At 34.0% G+C, this 9,424-nt stretch overlaps 1 pseudogene; it reads right to left on the bottom strand.

Moving 5' to 3' along the window:
• Positions 1–1,099: 1,099 nt before the first annotated feature.
• LOC124542430 lies at positions 1,100–3,793 on the bottom strand (annotated as a pseudogene).
• Between the last annotated feature and the right edge of the window lie 5,631 nt (positions 3,794–9,424).

Genomic DNA, 9,424 nt, shown 5'->3' with positions numbered 1-9,424 from the left:
GCTTCAGATAATTTTAATGATGACTACAATGATGATTACAATGGTGGAAATAAATTAAGAATAAAGCGTATATAAAATTAGGTGTTGTTCGTTAGCAAATTTAAGTGCGAATGATACCCCGCCCCGCTCCCTACCCCATCTCCCGCTCACCGTCCGCCTGTGTGGCCAGTGTGAAGAGGTGTTATATTATATTATATTATATTATATTATATTATATTATATTATATTATATTATATTATATTATATTATATTATATTATATTATATTATATTATATTATATTATATTATATTATATTATATTATATTATATTATATTATATTATATTATATTATATTATATTATATTATATTATATTATATTATATTATATTATATTATATTACATTATACTGTATTATATTATCGTTTAATTTTTTAAGACTATCTTATGTTTTTTGTACACCTATATCATTCTTTCTTGTACATCCTAAGGTTGGCTGGTAGAGAATGCAGTAGCATTAAGCCCGCCTTTTGTTAATACTTTTGTATTGTACAATAAAGCATTAAAATAAATAAATAAGTGCTCCTACACTAATAGAAAATGTATACTAACATTTTATAACATTAAAATCTGGTACTGGCTCGCAGTTTGTTTGCGTTCTGAGAGCGTCTACACGAAAAAGGAAGAGGATTTGCTCATTGGAATAGCTTTAATTTTTTTGTTTAAAAAAGATGAAAAAGCGCTCTTATCTCAAGGATTTGGGCATTGATGGTTGCTTAAAAGATTTTATAAGAACGAATTTGAGTATCTACAAAATTTAATTGGGACAAAAATAGGAAAATGAGACACTAATTTTAGAAAATCTGTAAGTGTGACGGAAAGACTTGCGGTAACATTAAGATTTTTGGCAACTGGTAGCAGTTATAAAAGTCTTGGAAATGTGTTCAAGTTGTCAGACCAAGTGATATCTATGTATAATCATACCAGAAGTATGCGAGGCTCTCAATGATGTTTTACAAGAATACATACAGGTAAGTCAAACAACATTTTTATTTATTTTTATTTTTGATTACTTTTAATATGATCTAACAAAACTTTCAAATCAAACATGTATTTTTTAATTTTGGATTGATCCCAACAAATCGTTTAATGATTGGGTCGAATCTTGGCTTGATTCCGATAAATTAGACGGACTCGGTGTTCTTGCGCTGGTACGAGGATGTGCAGTATGTGCCCTGGAGCTATCCGAAGAACTGGTTTCAAATGAAGCTGAGGGACTCGGTGCGGTGTAGTATCGAGCTACAGACAGCATTATTTTCCAAAAAAGTGGATAGATTTGGTTCAGAGTTGTATCCCCAGGAACTACTAGCAGTTGGGTTTGTAGGAAAATCATATTGTCCTATTGATGCATTGTACAAAATATTGTTAATATGATGTTGAGCAGTATTCCTAGCATAACTGTGTTTTATTTGTTTCAGTTTCATAGAGACGTACTCTCCAAATGCGTCACTTTCATCCCTGCTATTTCTAGTTTCGTACATGTTTTGTAAAATCTTTACAGCTTCTTGTTTTATTGTATCTTTTTCAACTGGCAGTCTTCTTTTGCGAAATGGTTTTGGGGTGGCGAAAAGCGTGCCCGGAGTTTCGTTTATAGTGACAGTATTTTCTGTTTCGTTTAAACTGAGAGTGTTTTCTGAATCACTTCTGTTTTTCGTTACCCCGTTTTTTTCGTTACTCTGAAAGAATAGAAGTAAACGATAACTTCAAGTTACTTAATCTTCTGTTTTTGTTCCAGATACCAACAACACCTCAAGAGTGGCTACACGTGGCAAATACATTTAAAAAAAATGGAATTTCCCAAATTGCTTAGAAAGTATCGATGGAAAGCACGTAGCCATACAAAAATCAATTGATAGCGGCAGTGAATATTACAATTATAAAGGATTTTACAGCGTTGTACTTTTAGCGCTAGTGGACGCAGAATATAACTTTTTATACGTGAATATTGGCTGCCAAGGACGCATAAGTGATGGTGGAGTTTTCGCAAACACAAAATTTCGAAATAAAATTAACGACAATAGCTTAAAAATACCCAATGACAGCTCACTACCAGGCCTGTTCCTTATGTGTTCGTATCAGATAATGCGTTCCCATTAGAAAAACACTTGTTAAAACCTTTTCCAGGACCACAAGATAGCAATTCTAAGGAAAGAATCTTCAGTTATAGACTGAGTCGTGCGAGGAGAACGGTAGAGAACGCATTTGGTATTTTGTCGGCCAGATTTAGAGTTTTACGAACTACAATATTATTAGATCCAGAAAAAACTACTACTTTAATTATGACATGCGTGCTACTGCATAATTTTCTAAGAAAAACTGGATCGAGCATGATTTACGCTCCATTTCTATACTATGATAGCGAAGACGAAATAACTGGTACACGTATCGATGGACAATGGAGATTAGAACAGCAGCAATTAACACCACTTGAAGCATGTGAATCCCAGGCAGATGATGGGAGAGAAATAAGAAAAGAATTTGCTGAATATTTTTCAAATGAAGGGTTATTGGACTGGGCATCTAAATACTATTAAAAGACGATAAAATAAATCTCACCTCCATCGATAGTTGAACTTGGGATATTTTTGCCTTTAAGGAACATGAGTTTTTTAAATGAAAACCATTTACTTGATTCATTAGCTCCTGCACCAGATTTAGGTTTACATTCTCGGTTAAATTGGCCTACGAGTGATCGAATCTTTTTTTCAATAATTTTTTATCCAAATTAAATTCACTGGCAATTTCCATCCAAGCTTCGTGTTTCTTATTTCGGTTTTTGTAGTCCTCTGACATCGTGTTCCACAGTACTTCTCTTGCTTGAAACATTTCAATCAATTTGTAAACATCTTCGTTATTCCAATTATAATATTCCTGACATATTTTATTGCTTGGCGCACGCGCAACCACTAATCTATATAGGTACGCACAGCGACGCAAGCTTAATTAAACAAAGGGCCTGACAAGACACCAGACAGCGCGCAGCGACCGGCATACTCTAACCTCCCCGATTCCCCGCATACCCCACCGTCACCTTTATAAAAGGTTTACAAACAAACGGTAACACATGTTTTATTTTGTTATAATTTGTTAACTTAACGTTACTAAACATTTTCTAACATGAAAACATTTTTTAACATTTATTATTTAATGTTAGCCAACAAATGTTTACTAACGTTACTAAACAGTTTCTAACGGCAATGTGGGAGCACCATTATTGGCTTGACTGAAAGTCTGCATGTGATTAAAAAAAAAATATAAAGGCATCTGGTTTAGGACCATACAGTTTCAACCTCTTACTATACCTTGGATCGACACCGTTTCACTGGGTAGAAAGGACATTGTGACTGCTCTACGCCTAAGATCTGGACACATTCCATTTAATAAATTTCGCCATATGATGGGAAAATCTCCCAACCCTTATTGTTCCGTTTGTGGGATATTGGAAGACGTCTACCATATTTTAATGGAATGTGTTCGGAACGAAAATAAGCGACGTCAATTTTTTAGCAGTATACTATTCCACATGAACGTTGGCGAGTGTAATAGCATTTTATCAATTCCTGAGTCAAACTCTGCAAAACAATTGTATAAGATAGTTTACCAAGCTTTGATAGAACGACCATAAACTAAGAAATGTATATACACCGTTTGTGCACTAACAGAGCGACATAGTCGCTTTAGCGACAAAGTTCTTAAAACATAGGAAAAAAAAATCTTTCTGATATATTTTTTAGATTTAGCTGACCGTCATTTTTCTGCATGGATGCAATGACGTCCGGTACTTTTAGATATAAGTCATTAAACATGAAATTATTATCTTCATCCAAATAAATTTTTACCATTTCATCGGTGCAGGAAATCCATATTATTCATTGTTGACCTCTTTGATTTAAACTTTTTTTCACTCTTTTATAGGTTTCTGTCTTAGTGCTGTGTGGCGACTCGCATATGTATCAGCGTCTGGCAGTATGTACTTTTTGTTGTCCTCTGTTGTAATTGAGGTTATGGCGATCACACTCGTCTTACTGTCGGTTTGTGATGCTTCATATCTAAATGCAAACTGCAATCTATGTGCCATTCTAAACAAGTATTGTCGTTTTATAAGACAATTACTAATTTTTATTGCAAGAGGAGAAATAAAACTTCAATTTTGTTGCTCTGTAAACAAAGAATGCAAAATTTTATTTATCGAGTAGGTCACACAATCATAATAAACTTTACAAAAATAGCACAGTCTTACCTGTAAACAAAGAAACGACAATAAAAGTTTATTGTTATCACCTTTCGATTGTGCTAATTAAACTTATTACAATTAACTTTATTAATCAAAAAACGCCAATTCATGCAAATTCTTCTTTGACAATGACAGCCGCGACGCGCCGCGGCTAACTGTCGAACTAACGGTGCGCGCGCTTATGCAGAAAGACACCACTGGGTCCACGGACCCTGAGCCATCGGGTTAAGAACAAATGACGCGGTAGCCGAGGCTACCGAGGAGGAAAAGCCCGGGTAAGGAGGGTAACCTCGAGGCCCGTACCCAAGCCTAGCCTAGGCCAGGCTGGAAGACCCGTTTATATATGCAGATTAAAGAAAGAAATTTTCTTTCTTTACATATAAAGTAAAGTAAGTAAAGTAACAACCTGTAAATTTCCCACTGCTGAGATAAGGCCTCCTCTTCCATTAAGGAGAGGGAGAGAGGGTTTGGAACATATTCCTACCTTCCTTGCAGGTTTCCTCACGATGTTTTTTTTCACGTATTCATCGTTAATGTTCACTCCTGATGTAATTTTAAATTTTGGAATAGAGAAAAATGACCCTGTAGCTAATCAAAAATTTATTAGACTTCTGTCTGATTGGCATACCTGGATACCGGTGTTCACTGAGGCTTCAAAATTATCCGATAATCCTGATGATAATTTTGGTGCTGCGGTTTGAATCCCAAAATTCAACGTGACTTTATCCTTTAAATGCCCTTCTCAGACTTCGGTGTTCACGGGTGTTGCCTTATATGAAGCACTCCTATTTGCTGACTCTCATAATTTCTCTAAAACAATTATTTTTACAGACTGTAGAAGTTGCTTACAAAAAAATTGTAGTAATCAATTCAAAATGAAAATTAAGCTCCCTATTATTTTCAAGATAAGAGAGTTACTTTTTAATTGTTGGCAAAAAGGTAAAGATATGGTCCTTGCTTGGATTCCTGGACACTCTGATATTGCAGATAATGAGATGGTGGACTCTTGGGCTAAAGATGCAACAATAAATGGATCTGAAAATCAAAGTGAAATATATCATTCCGATTTGTTACCTTTAGCGAACTTACATGTAAGAAACGATTGGCAAAACTTATGGGATTCATCAAGATTTAGTAAAGAACATTACTGCGACGCGTGCTCAGGAGTTCAACAAGATGACGGCACGCAACCGACGAGGTTACTAAAACTTAAAATATTTTTATTAAATTCACTTGTTTTAATGATTTTTTTACAGAATTTAAAATTAGTAAATATTTTTTGGAATTGACGTACTTTTGGGGAGAAATAAAAAATTAATATATTAAATAAACAGTTGTAAATAAATTAAACCTATAGAAAGTCACTTCGTCAGTTATTCATATTTTAAAGATATGGAATTGATCTTATGTATATCACATTCGGCATTCATACTAAAAGTAGCGTAATATTATTTTCAGCTTTACGAATCAGCAATTTCACGGAATTGTTAAATAAATCCGAATTTGAAAACTCGAGTGATGATGAAAATTTCGCTAAGGCTTTTAGCAATAAATCCCGATCATCGGCAGGTGAAGACATAAGCAACAGTTGTGACAGCGTTGATAGCAATTTGTCAAGAGGTCGAAGTGGTTCTAGTATTCTCGGCAGGACTACTGGTAGTCGAGGACGGGGCAGAGAGCGTGCTGGATCTCGAGTTCGTACACGTGGTGGCACTCTCAGAAACGGTTCGAGTCGGCCACAAGTTGGTACTTAGTGGACACGAGATAAATTCGACATGGATTTGCTAGGTTTGTCTTCTCCCTCTTACTTACCATCCATTCCGGATCAATCAATATATGAAGAATACTTGGATGAGGAACTGTACAAATTAATTGCAGAAAAGTCTAACCAGACAGTCATTGAGAAATCTGGTAAGCCTTTTAGGTTATCTATTAAGGAATGCAAAACTGTGGGTATAACTATGCTTATGTCATGCATCAAATACCCGCATGTAATGATGTACTGGAATCGGAAATACGCTATTATTATTATAACTGGGGCCATGTCTCGTGACAGATACTTTCAGCTACGAAACTCATTGAAGCTAGTATATGATCTTGATGTCACCACTGAAGTAAAACAGAGGGATAAACAAAACAGAGGGATAAACTCGGGAAAGTTCGACCTATTTTAGATCGAGTAATACAAGGTTTTCGGGCACAAAATCGAGAACAAAAAAATAGCGATCGATGAAATGATTGCTCCTTTATTTATTTATTTATTTATTTAAAAGGTACATTAACATCACAAATATTCAGCACTTATAAATAACAGATAAAACAAAAAAAAAATTAGGACCTGATATGAGTGACAATTACAGATGTACACAACATTCACACAAAGAAAAAAATAAAACTTATTGTCTACTTGTTGAATTTGAGAAATAATTAAAAAAATATATTAAAGAAAAATCATAAGACCTAATATACAAAACTAATATATAAAACCACAAATAAAAAACCACAAATGAAAATAGAACAATTATATCTTAGGAACAGTACAGTGATAAAATGTGACTACAAACGAAATTTTTTATTGAAAGATTTTATTTTTAAATCTGGGCAAGGCATCATAAAATATGTCAAGATGCGGGATCTTAAAACATAGTTGGTTGTACTCAGAGCAAAGTCTATTCATAGGACAATGTTTGCCGACATTGGTGCGAGAGACCGTTGTATGAAATATTTCATAAATAGGCTTTCTAGGAGGTCTAACGGGTACTGAGATGTTAATATACGAGAGAAGATGCTCACTTTTGCTACCCCGTTAATAATTTTATATAAAAATATCAGGTCATGCATTTGCCGACGTTTAGACAAGGTTTCCATTTTACAGAAATTTAAACGCGTGTCATATGGTGTTCTGTGTGATAATCCACTGCAATTAAAAGCAAGAGATCTGGTAAATGCACGTTGTAAGTTTTCTATTTTCTGTGAATGAACTGTATACGTGGGGTTCCATACTTGGGACGCATATTCAAGAAGACTTCGTACAAGAGCATTATATAGGGAAATCTTGGTGTTACTGTTAAAAGTTTTTGTGTTTCTCTTTATGAAACCGATCATTTGTGATGCCTTCTTGACTATGGTTTCAATATGAGGAACAAATGTGAGTTTTTTGTCGATTATAACCCTGAGATCACGAACGTCATCAACTTGTTCAACCGATTCTCCATTAATTGTGTATTCAGCTGGACAAGCGTTTATTTTCATTTTGGTAAAACGAATGTGATAACATTTTTTTGGGTTTAATTTAATATTATTGAGTGCACACCAATGCTGAATACCATTCAAATCTTTTTGGATTAATTGTACGTCACAGCATGATTTAACTGTCTGATATATTTTAAGATCATCAGCAAAGAGGGAGTATTTGCTATGACGTATGTATTGAGTGATATCATTGATGTACACTAAAAACAACAGTGGACCCAAGTGAGAACCCTGAGGAACTCCTGATTTAGCATAATATACGGCTGATTCATATCCTTTAATAGATACTATTTGAGGACGATCGGTCAGATATGACTTAAACCAATTTAAAACAGGACCATCAAAACCAATTGACTTTAACTTTTTAACTCTACTGGTTTTAACTCTAAGGTCTACTTTATCAAAAGCACTGCTAAAGTCTGTATAAATAACATCTACTTCACGTCTTGCATCTAATGATTGGGATATATCTGTAACAAAAGAAAGTAAATTAGTTTGTATTGAATAGCCTTTCCTAAAACCATGTTGGTGGGGTGTTAAAATATTATTAATCGTAGGATAAACGCTGGAATAAACTAGGGTCTCAAATATTTTTGAAAAACAAGACAAAATAGAAATAGGTCTATAGTTTTTGATGTCATCCTGCGCACCTTATAAATTGGTAAAATTCTAGCCTGTTTCCATCGTTGAGGAAATCTGCCATCAGTAAGGGATCAATTGATGATTGCCACTAATGGTCGAGATAAATGAGCAGCACAACGTTTTGCAAACAGAGACGGAATGTTATCAGGTCCAGCACCCTTTGACGCATCCAAATTTTTTAAAAACATCATAGACTTCGTCTTCAGTATATTGAGGATATACTGTAAACGTATTTTGAGATATAGGGAAGCTTTGGTGGTCATGTATTTGTGTCGAATATATAGATGAAATTTTTTTCGGGAAAAGGTTTGCAATATCAGAGCCGCTTTCTGCTATTTCATTTTCAAGGTGCACGACGGACGGAATAGAATTTTTTTTAGATTTTTTATCAAAAAACTTGCAGAACGACTTACTATTTTTAATAAGAGCATCCTGGATATTTATTTTATAATTTGCGTAGCACTCATCAAATAGTTTGTTACAACGGTCTCTTATAATTTCAAATTCAAATTGATCACGCGGATTTTTATATTTTCGATGCGTTAGCCTTAATTTATACTTTTCATTCAACAAATTTATTAGTGACTTAGTGTACCAAATCGGATAGCCTTTGGAGCCACGTTTTATTGACTTCGGAACATATTTTTGGATAAGGGACTCGAGAACATCATAAAAAATGGAAACCATGTCGTCTACAGTACTACATTGCATAAACTGATTATCCCGGTTTGTACGCTCCAGATCAGCCAGTATTTTGGTATAGTCTGCTTTATAGAAATTAAAGTTCAGTTGAGATTTAGGTGGAAGCATCTTTAAATTTAAGTTTTCAAAAGTACATACTAAATTAGGATGGTATTTGTCAATTTCCCGTAGCGGATCTAGTGTGTTATGAACTTTTATATTGGATAGATTGCTAAAAATTAAGTCTAGGATTTTACCATTGCAATTAATTATATTGTTGTACTGATTAAGGTTGTTTAGATTGGCAAAATCTATCAACGATTTCTCGATTGCACTCTGATATTTTATCGGATACATATATGAATAATCATTGCTTTCTTTCCATATAATTGAACCCAAATTAAAAACACCCAAAATAATAGCGTTATAATAATTCATTTATTTTCAGACAATAATAGTCCATATTTGTTAGTATACAATTTAACTTATTCTATGTTAGTATTACATAATTAATATTTATTTATTTATTATTATTAAGTTCTCAGAACATGTAGTTCAGTGAATCTCCTGTAC

This window comes from Vanessa cardui, chromosome W (genome assembly GCF_905220365.1).
Source record: "Vanessa cardui chromosome W, ilVanCard2.1, whole genome shotgun sequence".
NCBI lineage: Eukaryota > Metazoa > Arthropoda > Insecta > Lepidoptera > Nymphalidae > Vanessa > Vanessa cardui.
The sequence above is the reverse complement of the archived record's forward strand: the minus strand, read 5'-3'. Positions and strand labels throughout refer to the sequence as shown.